Source organism: Sapajus apella, unplaced genomic scaffold, assembly GCF_009761245.1.
Source record: "Sapajus apella isolate SASKATOON/1434 unplaced genomic scaffold, GSC_monkey_1.0 scaffold98, whole genome shotgun sequence".
NCBI classification, from domain to species: Eukaryota; Metazoa; Chordata; class Mammalia; order Primates; family Cebidae; genus Sapajus; species Sapajus apella.
The window spans coordinates 1392081-1401875 of NW_022437038.1; the positions used below are offsets into that span (position 1 = coordinate 1392081).

Genomic DNA, 9795 nt, shown 5'->3' on the forward strand with positions numbered 1-9795 from the left:
AGGTTGCAGAGGAAGAGGAATGTATACACACTATTGGTGGAAGTGAAAATTAATTAAACCATTATGGAAGACAGTGTGGCAATTCCTCAAAGACCTAAAAACAGAAATACATTCATCCCAGCAATCCCATTACTGAGTATATACTTAAAGGAAAATGTATCATTCTATCCTAAAGGCATATGCACACATATGTTCATTGTAGCACTATTCACAACATCATAGACATAGAATCAAGCTAAATGCTCATCAATGGTAAACTGAATAAATAAAATGTGGTACATATGTACCCTGGAATACTATGCAGCTATAGAAAGAACAAAATTATGTCCTTTGCAGCACCATGGTTGGAGGTGGAGGCCATTATCCTTAGAAAACTAACCCAGGAACAGAAAACTAAATACTGCAGGTTCTCACTTATAAGTGGGAGATAAACTGAGATAACATGAACACATAGAGGGGAATGACACACACTGGGGTCTATCAGAAGGTGTAGGGTAGAAGGAGAGAGAGGATCAGGATGAATAACTATTTGGTTCTAGAGTTAACACCTGGGTGACAAAATTATCTGTATAACAATCCCCCATGACACAAGTTTACCTGTATAACAAAGCTGCACATGTACTCCTGAAACATTTTGATCAAAAGCTTTTTTTTTTCCAGAATAAGTAATTTTTATGCCAGTTTGTATTGCAAATTTTCCAAACAATGCATCAAACATAAACCCAATCCAGATGTCAATTATGGATACAAATATAGCTTGAAGTTTTTTTAAAGGCAGTAATTTTTGAAATAGTTAATGCAACTGTTGCTAACATAGTAATAATAGCACTCCTGGCTTCACATACTAACCTGGACTTCCGATCAAGTGCTGATTAGCCCAGTAAGGGAGGTCACCAAAAAACCCCAAATCCATTTCAGTCATGTCTTGTCTTGTACCCTCCATTCTCCTTTTTTTAGCATTTGAAGAGAACAGGTTGAGTTGGCAGATATTGTTTACGGACCCCTGAGGTTGTTTTTACCGATTCAATCTCAGTTTTACTGAATTCTTGATAAGAGGAATAGGATTTGCAGGGAGAGCAGGGATATCAGAAAGGTCTGTACTGGATGTTTTCTGAGAGGCCAGCACAGAAGCTGCTGTCTGAATGGTTTCTGATTGAGTTGTACTTGTCTCTGTATCAAGTTGTTCCTTTGCTTCTGTTTTAGCATGTCCACTCGAAGCAAGACAGTTAGCATCTTCGCTTGTTTCATCCTCTTCGGTTTTGGTGTTCTTGGGACTCTCTTCTTTATGAGGCGAGGATGTCCTCTTGACTCCTACTATAGGAGTAGGTATTTTTGTTGCTGCATTTCCTGAAGTTGCTGCATTTCCTGAAGATCTAGGTGGTGGGTTTACCAGACGTGTTGAAGAAGCAACTCTGGAGACCGTAGGCTTTGGTGGTGGAGAAATGGCTGGTTGTGTGGCAGTTTGAGGGATGCTTTCACTCGATGTACCCCCTGAGCTTTCACCGGAATTTACTTGTGGCACAGAAACTTCAGTAGCCTGTATGTTGGTCACAGATGCTGCTGTTACAGCTGGAGCAGGACTGTTCCTGCCCTGAGAGCTGCCAGAACTGTTCAATGGACTGGTCTTCGTAGCACCGAGTAGGTGAAGGCACAGACATGCTGTTATCACTGTCCATAGACAAGTCGAGGCTGCTGTCATTGAGAGCTGTCAATGTGACACCTTCTGTTGAATGCTTTTTCTTTTTCTGAAGCACATGATCAGGTAGTAGTTGATGGAGTTGCTTGCTTTTTACATGCATTGCAGCAATTTTCATATCCACCTCAAACATCTTACTGTTTATTGCTTGCCTATAAACTGTTTCTGTGAAAGACTGAATATCATAGGTGAGATCAACACTGAGGTTTTCAGAGTTTTCTGTTTTTTTAAACACTAACGCAATCACCAACATTGTGCGAAATTCTTCCTTATCAGGATTTTCTTTGGGTCCTGGAAATGACTGGGGATTCACATGAGCCAGGGTAATAAATTCATTCTTCTCCAAGCTTCCAACTAGGATTCGGATTTTTGATTCCACCAAGCCCACCCATTCTAGGCGTTGTTTTTCTATTGGTGCACTTGCTAGAAGCACAATATAATGCTTGTACTTTTGAAAGAAGTTTGGAGCTTCAAAAAGTTTGGACCACTCTGCCTTACTCAGCAAAATTCCATCTGTGATAGCAAGACCTTGCTTAAACTCTTCAACCATGACCATCCGTGTTGAAACGAACACATTCTACGTGGAGTTCTGTTGCGGGTATGCTGGTGTAATTATAGGCATAAGATGGTACCTATCACTGGGGTTTACCCTTGGGTCTCATACAGGCAAATTAAGATTGCATTCTTCAGGCTGTTTCAATAGCATGGGATTTGGCCATTCCCATTTAGAAAATACCAAGAAAAATTTATGTACAAGTGTTGATGCTATTGCATTTGGATAAAGCTGGCAAGTTCTTGCTACTAGCATAGTCCAGGAAACACCACCGAGGAAACCTAATATATTGGAATAGATGTTGTGGCATTTGGTCCATAGCTTGATAGCTCTCAGAGTTAACCTGAAGTTGTCAATGTTTGGTACTAGATGTAAAATTTCATGGGTTACCCTGCAACCGTTAAGGCTTCTTATACATCTTACATCTAAATTTTTAAGCAGACTGTCATCTCGTAGGTCCAAATCTTCTGGAATTGTCCGCAGTGCTAATCTTGCAAACAAAATATCAATCTCTATCCCAACAAAACAGAGTTTAATAACTGGTAAGAATGCCTCTTCAACAGCTCTTAAATCTTTTACTTCTTCCTGTAATTTCAACTTATCATTGAATGAGGTGAAAAAGTCACTTCGATCAACATGTCTTGGTGCAACACACAACGCATCAATATCAGCACCTTTTGTATGTACGCCTAAACTGTAAGATCCAAATGTGAAAATTTTTCCTCCTACATTTTCAATTACAGATTGTGGAAGATTCTTGCTTTCACTGATTTCTCATATCCACTCTTTTACCAGGTTATTTAGTTTTCCCCAAATTAAAATCCTGCGCTGCAGTTCCTCTTCCTCTTCAAAAACCCCGAAGGGTTTCAGTGTCTCAATGAGTTTCTGTGTAAGTATGCAGTCAGTCTCCTTGGGGGCTGCTAAGCTGATAGAAGTGATGCCATAGTGCTTCTGTGGCGGTTGTGTGTGTTGTGATCTCTGTGTTGTAACTGGAAACAGCATCGTCTCTGCGCCGGCACCCCCGCCCCCCACCCCCTACCTCACCCACCCCCGCCTCCCAACCCCGCCACCGCCACCGCTGCCGCCCTGAGCTTGATCCAGTGAGGCGGGAGGGAGCGGGGGAGGAGGGGCCTGCCTCAGCCCTGGGTCCAACCCATCTCCCGCACTGCTCCCTCCGCTTTCACGAAAAGCTTTAATTGATGTTTGCACTGCAGGGCTTTTCAGAACCTCCAATATGGTAATGTGTATTACGTTTTCCTAAGAGGGAATTACAGCATGAAACTGACATCTTGCAAATTTATGAACATTCGGTGCAGTTGAGTATTTCCCAATTTGTATAGCCCTTGAACTTTTCAAGGAGTGGGTTGGGCAGTCGACTTGGCCCTTCCAGATGTAGAACTGTTGAGTTTAGTAAAATGTAGCAGTTGTACTACAGAATAAATGACATCACTAAATAAATTTAATTCATACTTTTTTTGTCCTTCTGTTCCACTTCCAACAAAAAATACTTTATTAAACACAAGCATACGTGGTATATAGCCCACTTTCATTCCTAAGAAACAAAAAATCTTATTTTTCCTTCTATTTGAAGTCTATGTAATAAGCGACTTTTCGAAAGAGGTGTAAAAACTAAAAGCAGCTAGAAGTCAGCAAGATGTCAAAATTTGAAAATCAAAACAAAATGTACTTGGTGATGTTCTCTGTGACACTCTATTATTATTTTCACACATTTTGTTAACACAACATGCACTAAATAATTTTTCATGGTTTTGTTAAATCTGCATATGACTTATGACACTGCTTTGCTAAAGATAAATAAGATAGACGGTGGAAGCCTTGCTTAGAAGCAATTTATTATGCTGCATGATACCAAAGCTGGTTTTTATAAATAAAACTTGTAAAAAAAAGACTCATCCATACTCTCTGCCTTTCAGTTTGTGCTAATAACTTTGGCCTTTGTACTTTCACAGTAAATTCCAAGATTAAACATTCGGCATAACAAAAAATTAATAGGACTTGCCCCCAAAATAGCCTCAATGTATCCACACATAACCAATAACTAACATAAATATTTGTATAAGAACTTCATTGCAAAATCTAGCACTATGATAAAGGTCTTAAGGACTATGGCCATGACAAAAAATAAAAGCACAATAATCTTTTAATCAAGAGCTGTCTTTGCCCTACTACATATAAAGCAATCAGGCTATATATTCTCATTGCCTTTTAGTCACTTACTCTAAAGAAATGTTTGACCTGTATGCAACAATGCAATTTCTTAAATTTAACTCTCATTACCAAATGCAGTGGAGCACCAAACATAGATGGGCAATAAAAAACAATTTTGACTCCTAAGGTGTTATCTATGAAGTTGCAATACCCTATATGGTTGGCTGCTACTGGATATCTACTTATTGACTATTTGTGGCAAAACTGTGGAAGAGCGAAGGAAGAGCCTACATAATTTTTCCTGCATGGACCAGGGCTGTATGAATCTGCAGTATTTTTTTTTTTTTTTGAAGATGGGGTTTCACCATGTTGGTCAGGCTGGTCTTGAACTCCTGACCTCAGGTGATCCGCCCGCCTTTGCCTGTAAAGTGCTTGGATTACAGGCATGAGCCACCACGCCCAGCCGAATCTGCAGTATTTTAACTTTCTCTCTTGTTTTAAGCATATTTATGCCCCCACATATAGCAGGGCATGTAAAAGAGAACAGAGCTCAAAACCCTATCACCTAGGACAGAGTTTATATTAGTGCTTTCTGTTTCTTAGTGCTTATATCTCAGATTCCCTAAACTCTGAACCTAATCTCTAGATTTGCTAAACCCATCCAGACTGTAATGACTAGTGCCTGAGTTTTCTAACTCACCTCTCTCTGAGCAAAGAAATTAGAACAAATATTTATTGGCTACTTCAGATGTTCATTGCACCTTCACATGTTTTGTCCCCTTTTACCTTCACAATCACACTGCAAGAAATGGATTGTTTATATTTAAAAAATAGAGAAAATGAAGTTCAGAGAAGTAAACTCATTTACTTGTCAAGGTAATTCTACTATGTCAGTGGTGCAGTAATCCAGCCTCATTTACCTAACTCTAGAACTAGATTCAAGTCATTGTGAATCAAATGTGACATAAGATTTTAACCGTTATAATCAAGGAAAGTCTTTATGTTGAAGAGTACTATTTACCTCCCTGTTTACACCCACATCTCAATGGAAAGAACACTGAATTAAAATTTGGAAGACAAAGGTTCCATTCCTTTGTGACCTTAGGTGAAAAATTGACTCCCTCTGAGTCCCTGTTTAATTATTTCTGAAGCAGGGCCAGTTTTTTTTCCCTAATTAACTTGTAGATACGTTGTGAAGAAAAAAGACAATACATATTCAAATGCTCTGTAAATGATAAAGCACTGCCCAAATGTAATCATCAGGATCATGATGGCGATGAGGATTATAATAAACATTATTATCAGAGAGATGTTACATTGTTCTTCCGAGATCCAGACAAGTCCTGCTTCTGTGGACTTCACAGCTCCAGATTTATAATGTGCAAACTCCTGGGACTACATGACAAGAAGGATGATGATTTTCTTTTTTGTGAATCCTTGCATTTCTTCTGACTATGCTGAAAATCTTTGGCAGAAAAGTCTCGGAGGGTTTCTGACAACCTATTTTCTCCTACTGCAGTTGGGGACAATAAGATTTACTAGCGTGAAAGCAAAATTGGTTCTTTTCAGTTGAGGTATTTCCCAAATAAATGTCTTTAAAATTTGATTTTATAAGCAGTGGTCTATGACTTCATTGACGTGTTCTCTCTTTCTCTGTCTCTGTCTCGCTGTCTCTCTCTGTCTCTCTCCAACCTCTGGAGGTATGTAACCCATCCTCTCTATTATTCTTCATACGCTCTAATAAACAGGTAGTTATTAGTTTTTTTTATTCCTTAGCTTTCTGACTAGATCATAAAAACATGTGCACAGAGGACATACTAGTTCCTGAGGCAAGTGTGCATGTTGCTATTCTGATTGTACTTTGAATTTTAGAGGACTTCTAGCACCCTACTCTTTAATAAAGTGTATCTAGAAATGTAGATAGTATTAGTAAACTATCTTCCATTCACTGACATCTAAAAAGTAAATCACTATAAAACACTTATATTTGAGCAAATTATTTCAATTGCTCTTAGTGTACTCAGGATCTGGGCATTCCTGTGCAATTTTTACAAACACACAGTGTGAAAGAAATGTGTCTCTAGCACACTTAATTTAACTCAACATTACATTGTAAATACATATATCTTTACTGTGTATATGTATTCCAATGGTCTTAAGAATCTAAAATATAAGTGGTAGAGACCTTTAATTCTGTTCATCAAAAAGTATTACTACAAATGTTTATATAGGTCTGCATTATATATTAATCATTGAGGAAAGAGGTATATTTTCTTTATGCTTTTCAATCTTATATTTTCTTGTGTACAAGTGGTATATAACTTTACACTTACTTGCTAGTGGGAATTCTTGATTTCAACTATCAGAATTTCTGTCTTTACTAAACTAACTCTCTTTGTGCTACCAATAGTCTAACCATTTAATTATTATGCTTAATGGCTGTTTTCTTAGAAAAAATGATTGTTTAATACAATCCAATATATTAATTGAGTTTCCAATATCTATACAATGTAGTAGACACTTCAGTGGATAGACAAATTAGTGAGAAGGGCACAATCCTCATGCCTACAAAGCTTAAACCACAATCGTGGTAAATTAGACAATGATTTATGAATATAAAACAAGATACAAATACAATTTCTGTCAAGAAAATATGCTTTAAATATAATCAGCTTCCCATAATGGTAATACAAATCAAATATCCATGAATTTATTTAAATACCTTTGTAAACTATTATGTTTTTTGATAGACTCAGTATGTATTACCTTCTGATATATCATTTTTCTTTTGATTTTTTTCATATAATAGTATGTTTTAGGCTACAAAGAGTATCCAACAATGTGATATTCTGATTTTATAGGTTTTCATTATATCATGCCTTTACTTCAAGCTTTCCAGGCTGGATATTGCAAAGTTTGCAGTCTATTTATGCAGGGAAGACAGTACGTTCATTTGCTTATAGTTTCTTTTTTATTATTACAAATGTAAAATGATTTTGTTTCCAAGCAGAAAGGTATAGTCACAAAAACACAATTTAGAGAATATTGTATGCATGTAAATTGACAGAATATTCAATGTTGCCAAAATGATATTTTAAGATTCACACCTCTTTCACTAAAGGAGGTCAAAATACATCGTAAGCAATATTTAATTTCTTTAAAAAACAAGAAAGTGGGAAATATCATTCAGAGGATGATTTCTTTTCTTTGGCCATAGCCATTTAAAAACTACTTCAAATTCTGGGTAAAAACAAACTCTGCCAATATTTTACTGAATAAAGTGTTACTTCTAAAAGTTAAAAATTTTGTGATTGTAAAATATTGCAGGGTGTCTTAGTCCATTTTCATACTGCTGATAAAGGCATACCTGAGTCTGAAAAGAAAAAGAGGTTTAATTAAACTTACAGTTCCACATGGCTGGGGAGGCCTCAGAATCATGATGGGCAGCAAACGGCACTTCTTACATGGCAGCAGCAAGAGAAAGTGAGAAAGCTGTAAAAGCGGAAAGAAACCTCTGATAAAACTGTCAGATCTTGTGACACTTACTCACTACCATGAGAACAGTATAGGGGAAACCGGCCCCATGATTCAAATGATCTCCCACTGGGTTCCTCCCACAATCTGTGGAAATTATGGGAGTACCACTCAAGATGAGTTGTGGGTGGGGACACAGCCAAACCATATTATTCTGCCCCTGGCCCCTCAAAATCTCATGTCCTCACATTTGAAAACCAACTGTGCCTTCTCAACAGTCCTCCAAAGTCTTAAGTCATTTGAACATTATCACAAAAGTCCACAGTCCAAAGTCTCATTTGAGACAAGGAGTCCCTTCCACCTATGAGCCTATAAAATCGAAAGCAAGCTAGTGACTTCCTAGATACAATGGGGATAAGGGTATTGGGTAAATGCAACCATTCCAAATGATAGAATTTGGCCAAAATCCAGCAGGGCACTCAAATACTAAAGCTCCAAAATTATCTTCTTTGCTCCAAGTCTCAGATCCAGGTCACGCTGATGCAAGAGGTAGGTTCCCATAGTCTTAAAAAGCTACACCCCTGTGACTTTGCAGGGTATAGCCTCTCTTCTGGATACTTTCACAGGCTGGCATTGTCTGTGGCTTTTCCAGGTGCACAATGCAAGCTGTGAGTGGATCTACCACTCTGAGTTTGAAGGATGGTGGCCTTCTTCTCACAACTCCACTAGGTGGTACCCCAGTAGGGACTCTGTGTGTGGGCTCCAACCCCACAACTCTCTTCCATATTGTACTAGCAGAGGATCTCTGTGAGGGCCCCAACACTGCAGCAAACTTTTACCTGGGCATCCAAGTGTTTCCATACATCTTCTGAAATCTAGGAGGAGGTTCCCGAACCTTAATTCTTGATTTCTCTGCACCTGTGGACTCCACACCACATGGAAGTTGCCAAGGTTTGGGGCTTGCACCCTCTGAAGCCATGGGCCAAGCTGTACCTTGGCCTCTTTAGCAACAGGTGGAGCAGCCGGGACACAGGACACCAAGTCTATAGGCTGCACACAGCACGGGGACACTGGGTCTGGCCCACAAAACCATTTTTTTCCACCTAAGCTTCCAGGTCTGTGATGTAAGGTGCTGACATGAAGACCTATGACATGCCCTGGAGACATTTTTTTGATTGTCTTGTGGATTAATATTTCATTTCTTGTTATGAAAAGTTCTGCAGCCAGTTTGAATTTCTCTGCAAGAAATGGATCTTTCTCTTCTACTGCATTTTCTGAAGTTTTATGCTGTTTCCCTTTAAAACGAAATGCTTTTGACAGCACCTAAATTACCTTTTGAATGCTTTGCTGCTTAGAATTTTTTTCCACAAGATACCCTAAATCATCTCTCTCAAGTTCAAAGTTCCACAAATCTCTAGGGCAGGGGCAAAATACCACCAATCTCTTTGTTAAAACATAACAAGAGTCACCTTTGCTCCAGTCCCCAAGTTCCTCATCTCCCTCAGAGACCACCTCAGCCTGGACCTAATTGTTCATATCATTAACAACATTATTGTCGAAGCCATTCAATAAGTCTCTGAGAGGTTCCAAACTTCCTCACATTTCCCTGTCTTCTTCTGAGCCCTCCAAACTGTTTGAACCTCTGCTTGATTTCCAGTTCCAAAGTCCCTTCAACATTTTAATGTATCTTTTCAACAATGCCACACTCTACTGGTACCAATTTATAGTATTAGTTTGTTCCACACTGCTGATAAAGGCGAACCAGAGACTGGAAAGAAAATGAGGTTTAATTGGACTTACAGTTCCACATAGATCGGGAGGCCTCAGAATAATGGTCAGAGGTGAAAGGCATTTCTTACATGGTGGCACCAAGAGAAAATGAGCAAGATGCAAAAGTAGAAAC

At 38.6% G+C, this 9795-nt stretch overlaps 1 pseudogene across 1 annotated transcript; it reads right to left on the minus strand.

Moving 5' to 3' along the window:
• Window positions 1–666: 666 nt before the first annotated feature.
• LOC116536121 lies at window positions 667–3266 on the minus strand (annotated as a pseudogene). The gene has a single exon (XR_004262488.1). The product of XR_004262488.1 is annotated as a poly(A) polymerase alpha pseudogene (transcript).
• Window positions 3267–9795: the final 6529 nt, after the last annotated feature.